Below are 20,459 nucleotides of genomic sequence, written 5' to 3'. Positions count from 1 at the left end.
CCAGACATAGATGGGGTGGGTGCAGAGTCCCCCCAGCAGTGCCCAGATATAGGAGGGGTGGGTGCCTATCACTCCCAGCAGTGCCCAGACATATGAGGGGTGGGTGCAGAGTCCCCCCAGCAGTGCCCAGACATAGGAGGGGTGGGTGCCTATCACTCCCAGCAGTGCCCAGATATAGGAGGGGTGGGTGCAGAGTCCTCCCAGCAGTGCCCAGACATATGAGGGGTGGGTGCAGAGTCCCCCAGCAGTGCCCAGACATAGGAGGGGTGGGTGCAGAGTCCCCCCAGCAGTGCCCAGACATAGGAGAGGTGGGTGCCGAACACTCCCAGCAGTGCCCAGAGATAGGAGGGGTGGGTGCAGAGTCTCCCCAGCAGTGCCCAGACATAGGAGGGGTGGGTGCAGAGTCCCCCCAGCAGTGCCCAGACATATGACACATGCATACCCACCCCTGGTGCTGTCAGCACAATACACACAATGAGAGCATGCAACAAGACAGTATACTCATGTGCCACCTGTTAGACGGACCGGGAGGGTCGGCCGAGGACAAGGGGAGAGGTCTCCGGGGAGAGCCGTCTCCAGTGATCGTACAGATATATAACTCCCCCCCCACAGACAGACACCACACAAGGAGAAGATTTAGCGGTCTTTATAGGCAATTCCTTAAGGTACGATGAAATGGTACAAGGAGGTCTGGACTCAGGGGTCCCCTCGATTCAAGTCTCTCAAGATGGGGAAAAGGGGGTAGCGGGACAGTCTGGTTACCAGTCTGGTAGTTGAGATGGTATGGTGGATAGCTCACAATCCTCGAGCTTGGTGTTCTAGCTGGGACGGGCCGCGGCAGCGCCAGCAGGTCCCGGTGAAGATGGTCGATACACAGTCCGTGGCAGCGCCAGCAGGTCCCGGGAAGATGGTCGATACACGGTCCGCGGCAGCGCCAGCAGGTCCCGGGAAGATGGTCGATACACAGTCCGCGGCAGCGCCAGCAGGTCCCGGTGAAGATGGTCGTTACAACGGGCCGCTGCAGCGCCAGCAGGTCCCGACGAGGATGGATGTTGCAGAAGGCCGCGGCAGCGCCAGCAGGCAGGACGATAGTTCACAAGGTAGGGCTACGGCAGCGCCAGTAGTCCGTCAAGGCTGAGTTCTCTCGGTGTCTCTCGACTCCAGGATACAACTGCCGTCCTGCTCCGGAGCTGCCCTAGTTATAGGTCTGGCGCCCTTTGATGTCCGGACCTTCGCACTTGGAGGTCGGAGGGTCCGGGATGAAGGTGTCCAGACACCCAGCAGGGGGTGGAGCCAGCGCCTGGGGGAGCTGGAGGCGATCGGCACCTGGCGGGGGAGAGCCCTTGACGCTTCATTCTCCCATTGACCTGCCAAGTGGTCCGCTCACCTCCTGGGTGGATGGTGGTGCCGGGATGTCGGGGCCGGCCAGGCCCAGGGTTAGGGTCGGGTGGAGGCCACGCGGCCTCGTGGCGCAGGGCCCAAGATGGCGGCTTGATCCGGCCGGGGGAGCCGGTGGTGGCTCGGTCCCGTGATACATGGAGGTCCGGGGGCAGGAGTTCCGTCGGGAGACGGGGTGCGGGCGATTCTTGTGGGTCACGCCTGGCGGGCCGGGGCTTGGGCCCTGTCATGCGGGGAGGGAGCAAGCCCTTCGTGTGGCCTGTCCAACATGCGTCCCCCCCAGCTGAAGGCGGGGAGAGTCACCCATCTTCCTGGGGACTCTCCTCGTCGAGGCGGAAAAAGCGTGACAGGCCATCTGCGTTGGCGTGGTCTTGGCCCGGTCGATGTTCCACGGTGAAGTCCATTCCCTGCAGGGAGATGGACCAGCGCAATAGTTTTGGGTTCTCCCCCCGTATCTGCATCAGCCACTGCAGGGGTCGATGGTCGGTTTGTACCCGGAAGTGGGTACCGAAGAGATAGGGCCGGAGCTTTTTGAGGGCCCACACCACTGCGAAGGCCTCCCTCTCGATTGTGCTCCAGCGCTGTTCTCGGGCCAGGAGACGTCTGCTGATGAAGGCCACCGGCTGGTCATGACCCTCGGGGTTTAGTTGGGAAAGAACCGCTCCGATGCCGTGGTCGGAGGCGTCTGTCTGTACAATGAATTCCCGACTGTAATCGGGGGCCTGGAGCACAGGGGCGGTGCACAGGGTGGCCTTCAGCTTTTCGAAGGCCGCATGACAGTCGGGGGTCCAGTTAATCCGCTTCGGCTGGTTTTTGGACGTGAGACCCGTGAGGGGCCCCACAATGCTGCCGTAGTCCCTCACGAACCGCCGGTAGTAGCCGGTGAGCCCCAAGAAGGCTCGGACCTCGGTCTGGGTGACGGGGGGCTGCCAGGACTGGATGGCAGCAATTTTAAGTTGCAGCGGGGCCACCAGCCCGCTTCCCACCTGGTGCCCGAGGTAGGTCACGGACCCTTGACCAATTTGGCATTTGCCGGCCTTAATCGTGAGGCCGGCCCGCTGGAGGGCCTGCAGGACCTCTTGGAGGTGGAGGAGGTGGTCGGACCAGTGGCGGCTGTACACAGCGATATCGTCCAGGTAGGCGGCGCTGAACTCTTCGAGCCCCGCCAAGACCTGGTTCACTAGACGTTGAAAAGTAGCGGGGGCATGACCTTGAAGTGGTAGTGGCCATCGGGGGTAGAGAAGGCGGACCGTTCCTGAGCCTGGGGTGTGAGACCGATCTGCCAGTAGCCCGCTGTTAGGTCGAAGATGCTGAGGTAGCGGGCGGCCCCCAGCCAGGCGATCAATTCATCTGCTCGGGGGATAGGATGAGCGTCGGTCCGGGTGACAGCGTTCAAGCCCCGGTAGTCGACGCAGAATCTCAGTTCAGGTGTGGTGCCGGGGGCAGCGGCTTTGGGGACCAGTACAACCGGGCTGGCCCAGGGGCTGTCCGAGGGCTCGATGACCCCGATCGTGAGCATTTTGGCCACTTCCTCTTGGATGCAGGCCCGTACCCGATCTGGCACGCGGTAGGCCCGGTGTCGGATAGGGGGACTGTCCCCGGTGTCCACGTCGTGCAAGCACCAAGGGGTGATTCCGGGGGTGAGGGAGAACAGTGTAGCGAACCGCAGCAGGTGGTCCCGGCAGCCCTGGCGTTGCTCTGGGGTGAGGGCATCGGAGAGCCGGACCCCGTCCACGGAACCGTCGTTCTCCTGAGTCTTCAGGAGATCCGGGAGGGGTTCGGAGTCCTCCTCCGCCCCACTGTCCGTAGCCATCAGGAGGCTGAGTTCTGAGCGCACAAAGTGTGGTTTGAGTCTGTTGGTGTGGAGGACCCGAAGGGGGTTCCGGGGGGTCCCCATGTCGATGAGGTAAGTGACGGGGCTTTTGCGCTCGACCACTTTGAAGGGCCCCGTCCACTTATCTTGCAAGGCACATGGTTCGGTGGGGGACATCACCCACACTTGTTGACCAGGTTCGAACTCGACGGAGGAGGCATTGTGATCGTACCATCTTTTCATGTCCTCCTGACTGGCCTCGAGGTTCGCCTTGGCCATCTCCCTGAAGCGCCGGGTCTGATTGCGGAGGGCCAGGAGGTACTTGAAGACGTCTGGAGGGGTCTTTAGGGGGGCCATCTCCCAACCTTCTTTGACTAGGCTGAGGGGCCCTCGCACAGGGTGCCCGTACAGGAGTTCGAAAGGGCTAAAACCGAGGGACTTCTGGGGAACTTCTCGGTAGGCGAAGAGGAGGCACGGGAGTAGGACATCCCACTGGCGACGGAGGGGCTCTTCCAATCCCCCAATCATCCCCTTGAGGGTGCGGTTGAATCGCTCCACTAGTCCGTTCCCTTGGGGGTGATAGGGGGTCGTGAATCGGTAGGTGACCCCGCACTGTTGCCAGAGGGACTTCATATATTTTGAGATAAAGTTCGTGCCTCGGTCGCTGACGACTTCTCGGGGGAAGCCCACCCGGGAGAAGATCCCCATTAGGGCCCGGCCAACCACCGGAGCTGTTACAGTTCGTAGGGGCACCGCCTCGGGGTAGCGGGTGGCGTGGTCCACCAGTACCAGGATGAACCTATGTCCTTGTGCCGTGCGGGGGTCCAGGGGCCCCACAATGTCTATTCCTACCCTCTCGAACGGGGTGGTGACCACTGGGAAGGGTTGCAGAGGGGCCTTCAGCTTACGGCCGCTCTTCCCGCTGGCCTGGCACGTGGGGCAGGACCGGCAGTGGTTAAGGACGTCGTTCCGCATCTTCGGCCAGAAAAAGTGAGTCCCTAGGCGACTGTAAGTTTTGTCCTGGCCCAGGTGTCCAGCCAGGGGGACATCGTGGGCCAGAGTTAGTAGGAAGTCTCTGAAGCTGAGAGGTACCACCAGCACTCGACCGGCCCCTAGCTCTGCGATTCTTTGTTCGCTGTATAGCAGGTCGTTATCCCAATAGACCCAGTGAGTTCCGGTGGAGTCCCCTGCGCTCTGGGCGCTGGCTTGCTGGCGGAGTCCCTCGAGGGAGGGGCAGGTCTTTTGCTCCTGGCGGAACTGTTCTTGGGTGGGCCCCCCTTCTTGACGCCACTGAGCCAGGCCGGGAAGGTCCTGGGGTTGCGCGTCCCCTTCGGTCGTTGGTTCTGGGGGGTTGGCCTCGTCGTTGTCCTCTACTGGGGCGACCGGGGGCGGAGGTGCTGGCCATTCCGGTTCTTCTGATCGGGGGACGGCACGGGCGGCCATGGACCGGGTGGTTACGCAGGCCCAGTCCGGGAGGCCCAGCATCCCCAGGTGCTCTCTTCTTTCGACGGTGGCCCACGGGGAACTCTCAAGGTCATTCCCCAGGAGGCAGTCCACGGGGGCATCATCCCGGACCGTCACTTTCAACAGGCCGGCGACCCCTCCCCATTCGAAGGGGACGCAGGCCATTTGACACAGACTTTCGGAATTGTCGGCTGAGCGGACGGGGCAGAGAATGTTCGGCAGGATCTGCTCGGGCTTCACCAGGTGACAGCGGACGGCCGTCACACTGGCGCCTGTGTCACGTAAGGCCTCGGCCCGACGCCCATTAATGGTCACCCACTGGCCGTATTTCCGGGTGTTGGCGGGTAGGGGAGCCCGCGGGACCATGTCTTTTCCCCCTAGGCACGCTAGAACCATGGCGGCCGGTTCCCACTCTTGCTGGGCCGGCTCATATTCTTCCTGTTCCTCTGATAGTCGTTCTTCCCCCAGGGCGGCGGTAGCTACCTGGCGGGGCTTTGGTGTTTGGTTCTGCGGGCAGCTCGGGTCATTGGCGTAGTGGCCGACTCGCTGGCATCGGTGGCACGTGACGTTGGCTCGGAACCCCGGGCGCATCGGGGGGTTGCCCCGGCCGGCCGGGGGCGGGGTGCTGGCCACGGTTGTTGCTGGGATGGTGTCTCTCCCTCTGCCTGGCCTCCTCCTCCTCCCCGGGGACGGTGCTGGCCTTGGTTGTTTCGGTTTTGCTCGTGTGGTCCTCTCCGGCCCACTCGGGTGCTTTCCCATCGGTCAGCTTCGGCAGCAAGTTGCCGGGGGTCAGTCAATTTACTGTCGAGGAGGTGCTGCCTGAGCTCGACTAAACAGTTGTTCGACAGGTGCTCCCATACCATAAGGTTAAAGAGTTGCTCGTAGGTCGTTACATGGCTCCCCTTGATCCAACCCTCGAAGGCTCGGCTGAAATAGTTGACGTACTCCACCCAAGTTGTACCCGGGATCCGGGTGCAGTCTCTGAACCTCTGGCGGTACATCTCGGGTGTGAGGCCGTAGCGGGTGAGGAGGGCAGCCTTCATGTGGTCGTAGGACGACATTTGGTGATCTGGGAGCTGCAATAGGGCATCGCGGCCTTCGTTGACGAACCTCCCCCATAGTCCGGCTCCCCAATCACTCCGGTCGATCCGGTGGGAGGTCATGGCGATCTCGTAGGCTTTGAACCACTGTTGTATGTCGTCCTCTCGGACATACTCTCGGACAACATCCTTGGGGATTTGGACTTTTTTCTCGGTTGCTCCCGGGGTGTGCGGTCGCTCAGGCACCCCCGGTTCTTTATTCTGTTTCCGAAGTTCTATTTCCGCCAGTTTGCGCTCGTGTTCGAGTGTTATTCTTTTTTCCTCGAGCTCTCTCTGTCTCTGTTTTTCTTCTCGTTCTTCTCGGAGCCACAGATGTTCTAGATTTAGTTTCTGCTCGGCTAACTTTAGTTCTCCGTCCATCTTGAGTCGTGCCATTTCCAACTCATGTAATTTGGTTCTTTCTCTTTCTTGGATCTCCTCCTGCGAGAGGCCCGTTCCCCGCTCCTCGGGAGCCGTGGCGTTCCCCTCTGGTGCGACACTGTTTTGGTCGGGGGATCCGGCGACCCCAGTTTCTGCCCACGACTCAAGGGCGCGCTTCAAATCGTCTTTGGTACTCAGGCCGGTGGTAGCAATGCCTAGTTCCATGCAGAATTGTTTAAGTTCGCGGTGGCTATATTCTTCCAACTTATCCATTTGGAACTTTTCAGTGGAACCGCTATCTTTGGCTGACATCGTGGTTTTGTCGTGGGGTGAGCTACTCTCTGTACGATTACACGTTGATTCGGATCGCGCCGCTGGCCACCAATGTTAGACGGACCGGGAGGGTCGGCCAAGGACAAGGGGAGAGGTCTCCGGGGAGAGCCGTCTCCAGCGATCGTACAGATAAATAACTCCCCCCCCACAGACAGACACCACACAAGGAGAAGATTTAGCGGTCTTTATAGGCAATTCCTTAAGGTACGATGAAATGGTACAAGGAGGTCTGGACTCAGGGGTCCCCTCGATTCAAGTCTCTCAAGATGGGGAAAAGGGGGTAGCGGGACAGTCTGGTTACCAGTCTGGTAGTTGAGATGGTATGGTGGATAGCTCACAATCCTCGAGCTTGGTGTTCTAGCTGGGACGGGCCGCGGCAGCGCCAGCAGGTCCCGGTGAAGATGGTCGATACACGGTCCGCGGCAGCGCCAGCAGGTCCCGGGAAGATGGTCGATACACGGTCCGCGGCAGCGCCAGCAGGTCCCGGGAAGATGGTCGATACACGGTCCGCGGCAGCGCCAGCAGGTCCCGGTGAAGATGGTCGCTACAACGGGCCGCGGCAGCGCCAGCAGGTCCCGACGAGGATGGATGTTGCAGAAGGCCGCGGCAGCGCCAGCAGGCAGGACGATAGTTCACAAGGTAGGGCTACGGCAGCGCCAGTAGTCCGTCAAGGCTGAGTTCTCTCGGTGTCTCTCGACTCCAGGATACAACTGCCGTCCTGCTCCGGAGCTGCCCTAGTTATAGGTCTGGCGCCCTTTGATGTCCGGACCTTCGCACTTGGAGGTCGGAGGGTCCGGGATGAAGGTGTCCAGACACCCAGCAGGGGGTGGAGCCAGCGCCTGGGGGAGCTGGAGGCGATCGGCACCTGGCGGGGGAGAGCCCTTGACGCTTCGTTCTCCCATTGACCTGCCAAGTGGTCCGCTCACCTCCTGGGTGGATGGTGGTGCCGGGATGTCGGGGCCGGCCAGGCCCAGGGTTAGGGTCGGGTGGAGGCCACGCGGCCTCGTGGTGCAGGGCCCAAGATGGCGGCTTGATCCGGCCGGGGGAGCCGGTGGTGGCTCGGTCCCGTGATACATGGAGGTCCGGGGGCAGGAGTTCCGTCGGGAGACGGGGTGCGGGTGATTCTTGTGGGTCACGCCTGGCGGGCCGGGGCTTGGGCCCTGTCATGCGGGGAGGGAGCAAGCCCTTCGTGTGGCCTGTCCAACACCACCCTACTAAACTAAGAGACCCAAAGGGAACACACACTGTCACGCACATTCCAGGACTGATAGGAATGTACAGGTGCTGGGGCAGCCAACAAGTTGTTGGCTCCCATGGAAGGAAAAGGGTGGAATACCCACAGATACAATGCCCACAATTGTCAATCAGGTGACCAAAGACCCTGCAGAACACGCAACACATTTGTGCAAGGATGGGAGTACACACATGCATAGGGCGTAAAAGGGAACATGTCCACATGAAGTCATGTCAATATACTCCATACACTAGTACAGTGACCACAAAGGATGCCACAAATGATGCAGGTGGAGACATTGCTGAGCAGGCATGGCCAAAGTTGAAGGGATCCGTCACACACCCAGGATATGTAGACACAGCTCAGGACAACAATTGGGAAACAGACTGCAGGGAAGATGTCAGGGTCCACAGAGGAAGGAACACACCTTGGGACAATATCACCATACAGTAAGAGCACACATGACCAAAGATTATTGGCAGAGCCCTTGTGATGGCACACAGATACCAGGGTCCACCCCATGAGCAGCACACTACAACATTTCCCAGACACCTAACACATTATCACCACCCCAAATCATGGAGCAGCACCACCAACAGTAAGTCCAGGAAAGCATTAGTGTGCAAAAGAAAAACAAAATGCTTTATTCAGCATTCAAAATAAATTGTTTTAAATGTCCACTATTTACAAGGCCCATGGGCCAGGCCATCAGCAAAGTCCTGGGCGGGTACACATCGGGACGTGTGTCCCCTAGCTTGCCTGCACAGTTCACATGTCCATTTCATCCACAGAAGGGGGGGCATCATGTGGGGGGGAAGGACCAGGCACTGCAGGGACAGGAGGGGCAAGGGTAGGTGTTGTGGGTGCAGGGACGGACGACTCCACCACAGGGGGGGGCAGCGCCAAAGGTGGATTCCAGCACGGTGCTACACACTATTGCCAGGTCGCCCAGCGTCTCCCCTGCACCCGAATGAACCACAGGCCCCAAGGAGGGGGGGCGGAGGGATGGGTCGCAGCGCTCCCGGGGGAGGGTGTGGACAGGGGGGGGACTCTACTCCCGTGGCCGGGCACTGCCTCCACCGCTTGCAGGGTGGTGCCACACTGGGGCTGAGGGACACACTGGGCACCAAGGACTCATTCGGTGACAGTTGGCCAGGAGAGCTAAGGGGAGTGGTTTTGGAGGAAGTGGGTCTTGAGGAATGTGGACTCCCACTCTGGCTGCGTGCCTGCCATTTGCCCCCAGACCCAGTGGGTGTGCCTACTTCCCCCTGTGTGTGCATGACTGGAGGAGTGCGCTTTGCCTTCCCTGGTGGTGTGCTGCCTGTGTCTGATGGGGTGCATGCATGGGGACGTCTGGGTGTGCGTGGGACAGGCATGGGAGTAGGAAGTGTGGATGGTGCAGGGGTAGGGGGGGTACGGAGCGCTGCTGGAAATCCACTGCTGCAGTCAGTGAGGAGTCTATGGACTTCAGCAACATCCGTTGATCAGACATCGCTGCTGACATGGCCTCCATGTACAACTGCATCTGTGTAAGCAGTGTGGTGTGGCCATGGAGGACAGTAAGCATCGATGCCTGACCAACCTGCAACTGCCGCAGAATGTCCACACACTTGGCATTGACAGCAGCAGGAGAGACAGGGGCAGGGGGTGCGGTGAATGGCACGAAGGAGACCTGTTGGCGCCTAGCACGGTGAGAAGGGACCCGAGCAGGTGGGAGGCGGGTGATGGGAATTGAGGGTGTGGCGACAGATGTAGTGCTGCTCTCAGCTCTGGGAGCAGCGTCCGCCCTCTCAGAGAGCTCAGCCTCGGACCCGACAGCGTCATAGTCGGTGGTGGGACTGGACAGGTCCTCCGCCGCACTCCCCTCCACCTCCGTGCCACTTGCTGAGCCAGACACGCCAGCACCGGTGGCACCGCTGCTGGATCCCTCCTCAATTTCCATGCCAGTGTCTCCATCGGTTTCCCCCGACGATGCTGTGGGCAAGGTGAAGAGACAGGAAATAATCAGACACCTGTATACATATGACACATGATTCAACACTACATAGGTCACAGTGCATAGCATGAAAAGCAACATGAGTAACATCTACAATACTACGCACATATGTAGGCCCTGCACCACACAGTTGGTTGACCCACCATGCCACTGAGAAACAATGGAGAGCATGACACAACAGCAAAGAACTTGATCTCAAATTAGACTGAGGAGCTAGTCTCTGGGGACAGTCGAGTACAGCATCTGGACCACACACCGTAGCCAAACAAGGGATGAGCAGGAACCATGTCTTGTAACTTTTGGCACATGCTGCTTAGCAAATACATTTAACCCTGCCCAACATGACTGGGTCACTGCATGTTGAGTGTATGTTCAGACAATCATCACACGCAGGCCAGACCTGGCAAGGACACATACGGTTTGGACATGTAGGCCTTTCCCCCCCTACCTGAGACAATGTGAGTGACACAGAGGAAGTACTTACACCTCTTACTCAGGGATTACTAAAATGCCCTTCAATAAATCCTGAATTTACACGAACTAACCCTCGTGCGCCTGTCCACACATAACATTGACAAACAAAAATCATCAGATAGTTGTACCAAAACACACTGGCACCGGCCACTGTGAGTACGCACAAGCCAAATTGGGTCACCCTGTACAGTGGACACATGTAGCACACTTTACGTATATACACATTAGGCCAGGGTACAATGCCACAGAGCACAACCTATGCTGAAGACACAGTGAATGTCCACGTTGTTGGATGACACACATGATACCTAGGAAAAGGTGCCCCAGGGGACTGTAGTGGTCACACTCCTCCATGGTCCCGGATGGATATGACTGCAACAGAAGCAAACGTCCCTGCACTATGCATATCTCCCACTCATGCACATCATGTCTGAGGCAACAACATTGGTTATGCATGCTGTAAGGCAGTACACTTTTCAGACACACTCCTATGTCGGGACTCATCATCAGTGCCAACTAACATGGACCCCACATTGACTGAACTGGCCAGGGCACAGGCAAGGTCCCAACACATGTTACACACCACCCCCTCACATGATGCTGCAAGCATTAGGCACTTGGATTAACTGGCAGCCTAGATGACCTTGTGCAAGAGTGACTACACACAGACCAGGGAACACGTGTCAAGGAGGGGAAGGGAGGAAGAACAGCACCGGTTTACTTTGGGGAACAGGATATGTACTGCACATATGAACCCTGGCAGTGTATCCATGCAACTGCGCACTTCCAAAAGCTGGTGACACACAACAAACACACATGTACCTACCCCCTTCCTGCTGCTGCTCTCCGCTAGGCACCTATCCAAGTCAGGGAAGACCACCGCCAGCACATGCTTCATCTGGTGGGTCAGGCGCCGGCGCCCACGGTTCTTGTGGCTCTCAGGTGAGTCCCCCAGCAGGACCCGGGCGATCATCCTGGTCCAGCACTAAATTTCCTGCCAGCGTTTCCTCACCTGTGGCAGGCGCCGCCTCTGACCCTCCACCGACCTCACAGCAATGACGGCTTCCCTCCAGATCTCCCCCTTGGCATGGACGCCTACCTGTGAGGATAACAAAGTGAGACAACATCAATACACCTGCTACATGTCACAGAGACACACATTTGAACAATTTGGCTGGTTTGAACAGGGCATAGTATGCAGCAAAATCATTGCACCTTCATCATAGGGACATTATCCTCTGGGGAATGCCAAATGCACGACGTGGCATTGAAAGTACACAGGTGGAATGAGGGGTGCAACACAATCACTGATCCTGGCTCACACTGTGCATCACAAGCTACACCACGATTCTGTACAGCACCTCAAAGCAGTCACATGCCCCAGGCCACTGGTGCAACATCAGCAGGGTACACAGACACACACAGGCACAGGACAATCACCTGCCATTGGCAACTGCGGGTACAAACATCACTCTGCACATATGGCACTAGACCGGGGGGTGTCACAGGTGTGGGGCAGGCTCAGCACGTCAGACACACAGCACTGCTCCCTGCTCACATCAGATGGGTAAGATATATGCATCCCTCATTCATCTGGGGTGCAACACTCCACATAGACACTCACCCACATGACAGGGGACTTACAGACACACCAATGTCCAGGGGACGAACACATCATTTGGACACTCTCACCACAGGTACACTCAACTCACACACATCTGTGGGTACAGTCACCTGTCACACTGGGGGGACCACAGAATCACATCAGGACTGTAGAAACAACATTCCCAAGAGGATTAGCCAGGCTGAATGTGGCATGCACCGTGCAGTGATTGTCACAGTAAGCACCATGCAAGTGAGGAGTGCAGACATGCACTACAGCATGCTCTGCATGGGATACAAAAGGCATTCTCCTCCCTGGGACCCACTCTGAAGAACATTGCATGTCTGTCACACCTGGACACAATGCCAGAAGTGACAGTCACAAAACAGGGGCACAGTCTGAGCTAATGGAGTCTGCACTCACCTGCTCCCCTGGTCTCCCATACAGGCAAGGGTACTGTGGGAGGATCATGTCCAGCAGGGCCTGGTTCTCCTCCTGGGTGAATGGCTGGGCCCTCTCCACAGACCTGTACATGGTGCCAGAGGAATCACGAGCAGCAGCAGTGGTGTGGAATGAAAGGTTGTGCAGGCAAGTGCTCTCTAATGGAGCCTGGCTGCCTTATATTTGCCTTGCTGGCCTGTTCATTTACAGGAGTACAGAGTGATTGGTCAATCTCATTTGCATCCTATGTTTCCTCCAATCCCTGTAAAACTACCCCAGTGGGTGCCTTTGCATGTTATAAAAAATGAGCATGATGTCAAGTCAACAACCACTTTGCAACTTTGTATATTGTCTCCAACCGACTTCTGCTGGCCACCTGATGAAAAAATTTGAACTTGAAACTGGGTCTCCATGACAACCAGCATGGATTTAGGCCCTTATAATTGTCCCTCATGTGTCCCCTATGTAATTTCACTATACACACACAGGTACGGAGCGTTCCACGCCCCTAGGGCACCACTACTCCAGTGATACGGTCCGTACACGCGTGTGTAGGGTCCGTACCACTATGGTTGTGTCGCCGTAGGCGTACGCCATGGTGATACGGTCCGTACACGCATGTGTAGGGTCCGTACCACTATGGTTGTGTCGTCGTAGGCATACGCCATGGTGATACGGTCCGTACACGCGTGTGTAGGGTCCGTACCACTATGTGTGTGTCGCCGTAGGCATACGCCATAGTGATACGGTCCGTACACGCGTGTGTAAGGTCCGTATCACCTTGGCGTACGCGTACGGCAACACTACCATAGTGGTACGGACCCTACACACGCATGTACGGACCGTATCACCATGGCGTACGCCTATGGCGACACAACCATAGTGGTACGGACCCTACACACGCATGTATGGACCGTATCACCATGGCGTACGCCTACGGCGACACAACCATAGTGGTACGGACCCTACACACGTGTGTACAGACCGTATCACCATGGCGTACGCCTACGGCGACACAACCATGGTGATAAGGACCCTACACACGCCCTCAGAGCATGTGTACGGTGCGTTTCACACCTTACACTGGTGACAGGCGGCATACAGGAAGGAATTGAGCTGTCATACTTGGCCGAGGCTGGACATCAAGTCATTGTCAGTGCAGTCCTAAATGTCTCGGGCCTAGGTGTGTCAGGCTGTGATGTGGCACAAATCTCCTCATGTTTGAACCCAGTAGATGTGTGATGAGCTGTGTACACATGTCATGTGTCAAGCTGCACTATGTGCCACACATCCCCTTCACACCTTTGACATGTGTGCATGTAGTACAGACTTGTTGAGCACTGCGTCACTGGCATGGCAGAGTCGCCAACACCCGCAACTGTCCCCTGATGCCAGGTACACAGATAATGACACCTGACATGTGACTACCGGCTTTGCACGATGTGAGTATGTCATGTGTATGTCATGTGTTCCCATAAGCTTGCTGTTGGTGTTCCGTCAAATGCATCTGCAGTTGTTGCATCCAACATGTGCATATGTGTGGATGGGCATGGCACACTATTATGCACACCAGGACACATGTGGAATCAGACGTAACATGTGTATGTATGCATCGAACATGGACTTGCGAGACAAGGACATATCTGCGTAGTATCAATGTATGTGTGATCAGTTCTGACATGTACCCCTTCATGGCAAGGTGTGTGGTCTGTCCTTTTTTCAGGGACATGTGACCTGTGCCTCTTGTGTTCCGCAACCTGTCTGTATGATAAACATCCTTCTCCTGCACACATGTGGATGTCTGTCACTCCTGTAATGCGTCTGCCTGTTCACTTACACTGGCCCACAGCTAGTCTCATGCCATGTCATGTTGAGCTTGTGAATCCATGATTATAGATGGCTCTTGGTAGGAGTGTCACCTGCCTGGCATACGTGTCCAGGATATATTGCACAGACCTGACTCTGCATGTAGCATATGTGTATTGGCTGTTCAACATGTGCTCAGTACATTGACAGTGTTGTTGTACTGTACTCACTCTTCGTTGTCCCTTCCAAATTACTACACGGCTCCGCCTCTCCCCCGACCAATCCCAGACTTGGCTGCCCTGAGGGAACGTGACTGTATGTGCCGCTACCGCTTCACCCAACGGTTGATTCTGAACTTGACAGCAAGGCTGGCACCACATCTCCAACCGCTACACAGGTATCCTACTGCACTGACACCCAAGATGAAGGTGATGGCAGCCCTACATTTCTTTGTCACGGGTACGTTCCAACATACCATTGCTCATGTTGGTGGCATGTCCCAGACCATGTTCAGCCGTGTCCTGCATGATTTTTTAGAGGCCATGTTGGTTCACCTGGATGAGTTTATACATTTCCCAACTCCTGAGCAGTTGACAGGTGTCAAGGGTGACTTCTATGCCCTGGGAGGGATGCCCCATGTCATTGGGTCTATTGATGGGACACATGTGGCTTTGGTACCACCACAGGCACCGGAGGTAGCCAATAGGAACAGGAAACTGTTGGAAAGGCGTTCGCCGGAGGGGGGTTCGATACACGTCTTGCCCACCCCTTTGACCCACCTCTCCCAAGTAGGCCGAACCAGGCGCGCACACCCTGAGGTACACTACGAACAGAGTGACACCACACGTATTCTTTGTAAGACGATATATTCTTTTATCGATGGTTTCAAGGGATCTTTATGATCCAAAATGCAAGCAGTACAGTAGTGGCACACCGTACCACAAATCGGTCGTGGGGAATGGGGGTAGCGGGACAGTCTTTCAAGATAGTGTCTCTGCGAAATACCCTGCGGAAAGCTCACAATCCTCGAGCTGGAGGGTGTCGTGTCTCTGGGCGATCTCTTACCGAGTCGTCCTCAAGGGGAGCGCCGCGAGTCTCTCAGCAGGCACAGGTGGTCGGAGTTCGGGAGCCGCGATTCTGTCAGCAGGGCTCAGATGGTTCAATAGCTGGGGGCCGCGAGTCACTCAGCAGGCCTAGGTGGTTCAGTGTTCGGGAGCCGCGACCTCGTCCGCAGGGCTCAGGTGGTTCAATAGCAAGAGGCCGCGAGTCACTCAGCAGGCCCAGGTGATTTCAGCATTCAGGAGCCGCGACAGCGTCTGCAGGCTCGGATGGTTCCAGGTCTTCTCTGCTTTCGTTCCTCTGGCACCCCTTGTTATACTCCGCTTGCTCTTTGAAGTCCGGAGTCCTCGCAGAGGGGGGACTGGGGTGACGGAGGGGGTTCGGCGGGATTTCCTGCCGCTCACTCCTTTAGTCTTTTCAGGTGGGTCTGGGAGGGACCCCAGACGCTCGGCAGGGGAGGCGCCTGCTCCCCAGGGGCCTGGTGGCCGATCGAGTCCTCCCGGGGAAGGCGACCCAAGGTGTGACTGGGCTGGAGCCTCTGGGTCTGGCTCGAGGGTTCCCGCTCCCTCGGTTGGGCATGCGTGGTGGGGTGTTGAGTCTGTCAGGCCTCTGGCCGGCCCGCGGAACGGGGGTGGCTGGGGCGTCCGGAGTCGGAGATGTCGTGTCTTGAGGGTGGTTGCGGTTGGCGGGATGATGGAGATGGCAACGCCGTGAGGCCGGTCTCACACGCGTCCCCCCCAGCTGAAAGGCGTGGAGAACTACCCATCCACTGGGGGGTTCTCCTCGCCGAAGCGGAAGAACCGGGACAGGCAGTCGGCGTTGGCATGATCCGCCCCGGGGCGATGTTCAACCGTGAAATCCATCCCTTGGAGAGAGATGGACCATCGTAGTAGCTTGGGGTTTTCCCCCCTCATCTGCATTAGCCACCGCAAGGGCCGGTGGTCCGTTTGCACCTTCTTCGGGAGCTTTTTGGAGGTCAACTCTGTGAGGGGCCCCGCGATACTACCATAATTTTTAATGAACCTCCGGTAGTACCCCGTAAGGCCCAGGAAGGCCCGAACCTCTGTCTGCGTGGTGGGGGGCTCCCAGGACTTGATGGCGTCAATCTTCGGATTGGAGAGGGGCGACCTGGCCGCTGCCCACCTGATGCCCCAGGTAGACCACGGAGCCTTGCCCGAGCTGGCATTTGCTGGCTTTCACTGTTAGGCCTGCTTGGCGCAGGGCCATTAGTACTTGTCGGAGGTGCTGGAGAAGCTCGTGCCATTGAGAGCTGAATACGGCGATGTCGTCAAGGTACGCCGCGCTGAACTCCTCGAGTCCGGCCAGGACCTTGTTCACCAACCGCTGGAACGTGGCTGGGGCGTTTTTCATCCCGAATGGCATGACCCTGAAGCGGTAGTGGCCATCTGGCGTGGAGAAGGCAGAGCGATCTTTCGCTCCCTCCGTGAGAGCAATCTGCCAGTATCCGCAGGTCAGGTCGAAAGTGCTGAGGAACCGGGCGGCCCCCAGGCGGTCGATGAGCTCGTCGGCTCGGGGAATAGGGTGAGCGTCTGCTCGGGTGACCGCATTTAGCCCCCGATAGTCCACACAAAATCTTAGTTCGGGGGCGGCCCCTGGGGAAGCCGCCTTTGGGACCAGAACCACCGGGCTGGCCCAGGGGCTGTCGGAGGGTTCGATTACTCCCAAGTTGAGCATCTTCTGTACCTCGGTCTTGATGCAGGTGCGGACCCGGTCAGGCACCCGGTAGGCTCGGTGTCTCACAGGCGGGCTGTCGCCGGTGTCCACGTCGTGGACACACCAGTCAGTGACCCTTGGAATGAGGGAGAAGAGGTCTGCGAATTGTCTGAGCAGCTGGCGGCAGTCGTCGGACTGCTGGGGAGTGAGGGTGGTCGACAGGTTCACTCCCTCCACGGAACCATCCAGTTCTTTAGCACACAGGAGGTCGGGCAGGGGTTCGGTGTCTTCTTCCGCCCCATCATCGATGGCCAGTAGCAAACTCAATTCCGTTCTCACAAAGTGGGGCTTAAGACGGTTCACGTGGAGGACCCGGAGGGGGTTCCGTGGAGACTGTACGTCGACCAGATACGTGACCTGGCTCTTCCGCTCGACCACCTGGAAGGGACCAGTCCATTTGTCTTGTAGGGCGCAGGGTTTCACCGGAGCCATGACCCAAACCTGCTGGCCCGGCTGGAACTCGACCAGGGTTGCGTTCTGGTCATACCAGCGCTTCATTTCTTCTTGGCTGGCCTCGAGGTTAGCCTCTGCGAGTTCTCTGAACTTCCTCGTCTGGTTGTGGAGTGCCAGGATGTAGCGGAACACATCAGGGGGTGTCCCCCGGGGGCTTGTCTCCCAGCCCTCTTTGACGAGGCTCAGGGGCCCTCGGACGGGATGCCCGTACAGCAGTTTGAAGGGGCTGAACCCCAGAGACTTTTGGGGGACTTCTCGGTATGCGAACAGGAGGCAAGGGAGGAGGACGTCCCATTTCCGGCGCAGGGGCTCTTCGAGGCCCAGGATCATTCCTTTCAGGGTTCGGTTGAAGCGTTCCACTAGGCCGTTGCCCTGGGGGTGGTAGGGGGTCGTGAACTTATACGTGACTCCGCACTGCTGCCACAGGGACTTCATGTAGCGGGATATAAAGTTAGTGCCGCGATCACTCACAACCTCGCGGGGAAATCCGACACGGGAGAAAATCCCCATGAGTGCCCGGCCCACCATGGGAGCCGTCACGGTGCGGAGGGGGATGGCCTCGGGGTAGCGGGTGGCATGGTCCACCAGGACAAGGATGAATCTGTGGCCCTGGGCGGTCTTCGGATCCAGGGGTCCCACGATGTCGATGCCGACCCGCTCGAACGGGGTACTCACAACGGGGAACGGTTGTAAGGGAGCTTTGCGTTTTCCGCCACTCTTCCCACTGCCCTGGCACGTGAGGCAGGATTTGCAGTGTACTTCTACATTCGCTCGCATCTTGGGCCAATAAAAGTGGGTAACCAATCGCTGATATGTCTTGTCTTGGCCTAAGTGTCCTGCCAAGGGTACATCGTGGGCCAGGCCCAGGAGGAGGCTCCGGAAGCGCAGGGGTACCACCAGTACCCGGGCTGCGCCTAGCTCGGCGGACTTCTGCTCGCTGTATAGGAGGCCATTGTCCCAACAGATCTAATGGGTTCCGGTTCGGTCACCGGCGGCCTGGGCTTCGGCTTGTTGTCTAAGTCCCTCGAGGGAGGGGCAGGTGGCCTGTTCCTGGCAGAACTCTTCGCGGGAGGGCCCCCCCTCACAGCGCCACTGGGCCATCTCGGGCAGTTCTTCGAGCTCCGTCAGGGCCTCTGGGGCGGAAGGTTCCGGTCCCTCCCCCGGGTTAGTGTCTCTTTCTCCCTCGGACGGAGGGTTGTCTGCTTCTGGTAGGGGGTCCCGGCTCTCGGGGATAGTGTTCGGTAAGAGGGCTTCACCGCCCTTGGGGAGAGGCAATCGTGCGGTCATGGAGCGCGTGGTGGCGCAGACCCATTCTGGTAGGCCCATCATCTCCAGGTGGGCTCTTCGTTCTACTTGCCCCCACGGGGAACTCTCCAGGTCGTTGCCCAGGAGGCAGTCTACGGGCTGCGAGGTCCGGACCGCTACCTTCAATTCTCCGGAGACCCCCCCCCCACTCGAAGGGCACCAGCGCCATCTGGCAGAGGCTTTCAGAGTTGTCGGAGGATACAACCGAACAGAGGGCCCCGGTTAGGATCTGGTCTTCTGAAATTAGGCTGCGGTGGACCGCGGTAACACTCGCCCCGGTGTCGCGAAGGCCCTCGACTCGGCGGCCGTTGATGGTCACCTGCTGTCGGTATTTTTCTGTGTTGGCGGGCAAGGGTGTCCCGAGGAACATTTCTCGATCACCGAGGGAGACCAGGGCCATGGCCGCCGGTTCCCATTCCTCGGAGTCTTCCATCTCTTCCCCCAGAGCCACGGAGGCCATCTGCCGGGCCGTGGGGCTGGTCGTTGTGGTTCGCTGATACCGGGGACACTGTGGGTCATTGGCGTAGTGTCCGGGCTGTTGGCAGCGGAAGCAGGTGATCCTAGCTCGTGGACCTGGTCGTCCTGGGGCTCCGGCGCTTGCTGGGGACTGTGCCGAACCCGCCGCTAGTGGGCTGCTGGGGGGGCTGGTTGAGGACCCCCCGGAGAAGTCTCTCGGTCGGCCGTGGTTCCCTCCGCCCCTCTGGCGGGGGGGGCCTTGACTGTGGCGGCCGTAGTCCCCCACGGGGCCCCGGGTGGCCCGGGTGTTCACCCAACGATCAGCCTCAGCGGCCAGCTTCCGAGGGTCGGTGAGTTTACTGTCCAGGAGATGCTGGCGCAGTTCTATAAAGCAATTGGCCGCTAAATGTTCCCAGGCAATCAGGTCGAACAGTTCTTCGAAGGTGGAGACCTTGCTGCCCTTGATCCACCCATCCAAGGCTCGGCTGTAAAAGTTCACGTATTCTACCCACGTGGTGCCCGGTATCTTCTTGCAATCTCGGAACCGTTGTCGGTACATTTCGGGGGTGAGCCCGTACCGGCCCACGAGGGCTTCCTTCATGTGGCTGTAGGAGTTCATGACCGTGGAGGGCAGATCTAGCAGAGTGTCTCTTCCTTTGCTTAAGAACCGGCCCCATAGGCCAGCCCCCCAATCCTTCTGCGGGACTCGGTGAGAGGTCATGGCGACTTCGTAGGCCTTAAACCACTGCTGGATATCATCGTTCTTGTAATACTCCTTTACCACATCCTTGGGGATGTGAACTTTGGTTTCCCCGGTGGGAGCGGCCGGTGGATTTCCGGGTGGCGGCGACTTTTCGTTCCTGGTCCGCCACTCAATCTCCTTCAGGCCGCGTTCATGTTCGAGCTGGAGTTTCTTTTCGTCGTGCTCCCTTTGGAGTCTCTTCTCTTCAAGTTCCCCTTGTAGCCGTAACTGCTCGACGGCCAACTTCTTTTCTGCCAGTTTTATTTCTCCCTCGATCTTTAGTTTCACCAGCTCAAGTTCGTGGTTGCGGCTTCTTTCTCGGTCCGCTAGTTCCTCGGGGGACAGGTTCCCCTCTGGCCCGTTGTTTCTCGCCGGGATGCTGGGTGGTTCATGGGCAGAGTCTCATTCCGTTTGGGTCGGGGGCGCCCCCGTCTCGACCCAGGCTTTCAGTACTTTCTGGAAGTCTTCCTTTGTGCTTAGTCCGGTGGTAGCGATGCCAAGGTCTTTGCAGAACTGTTTTAATTCTCTATGTGTGTAATAGTCCAATTGATCCTCTCGGAACGGTGAGCTCATTTCGGTACCTGCGGCACCCAGGGAGGTTTCTCCTTCCATCTCTGTTTGGTAGTGCGTCAGTCGTTCACTGCACGCTCTCTTTCGGTGTCGGCTCGGATCCCGTCGTCTGCCACCA

The sequence above is a fragment of the Triturus cristatus genome, chromosome 9, assembly GCF_964204655.1.
Source record: "Triturus cristatus chromosome 9, aTriCri1.1, whole genome shotgun sequence".
Lineage (NCBI taxonomy): Eukaryota > Metazoa > Chordata > Amphibia > Caudata > Salamandridae > Triturus > Triturus cristatus.
Note: the sequence above shows the minus strand (reverse complement) of the source record.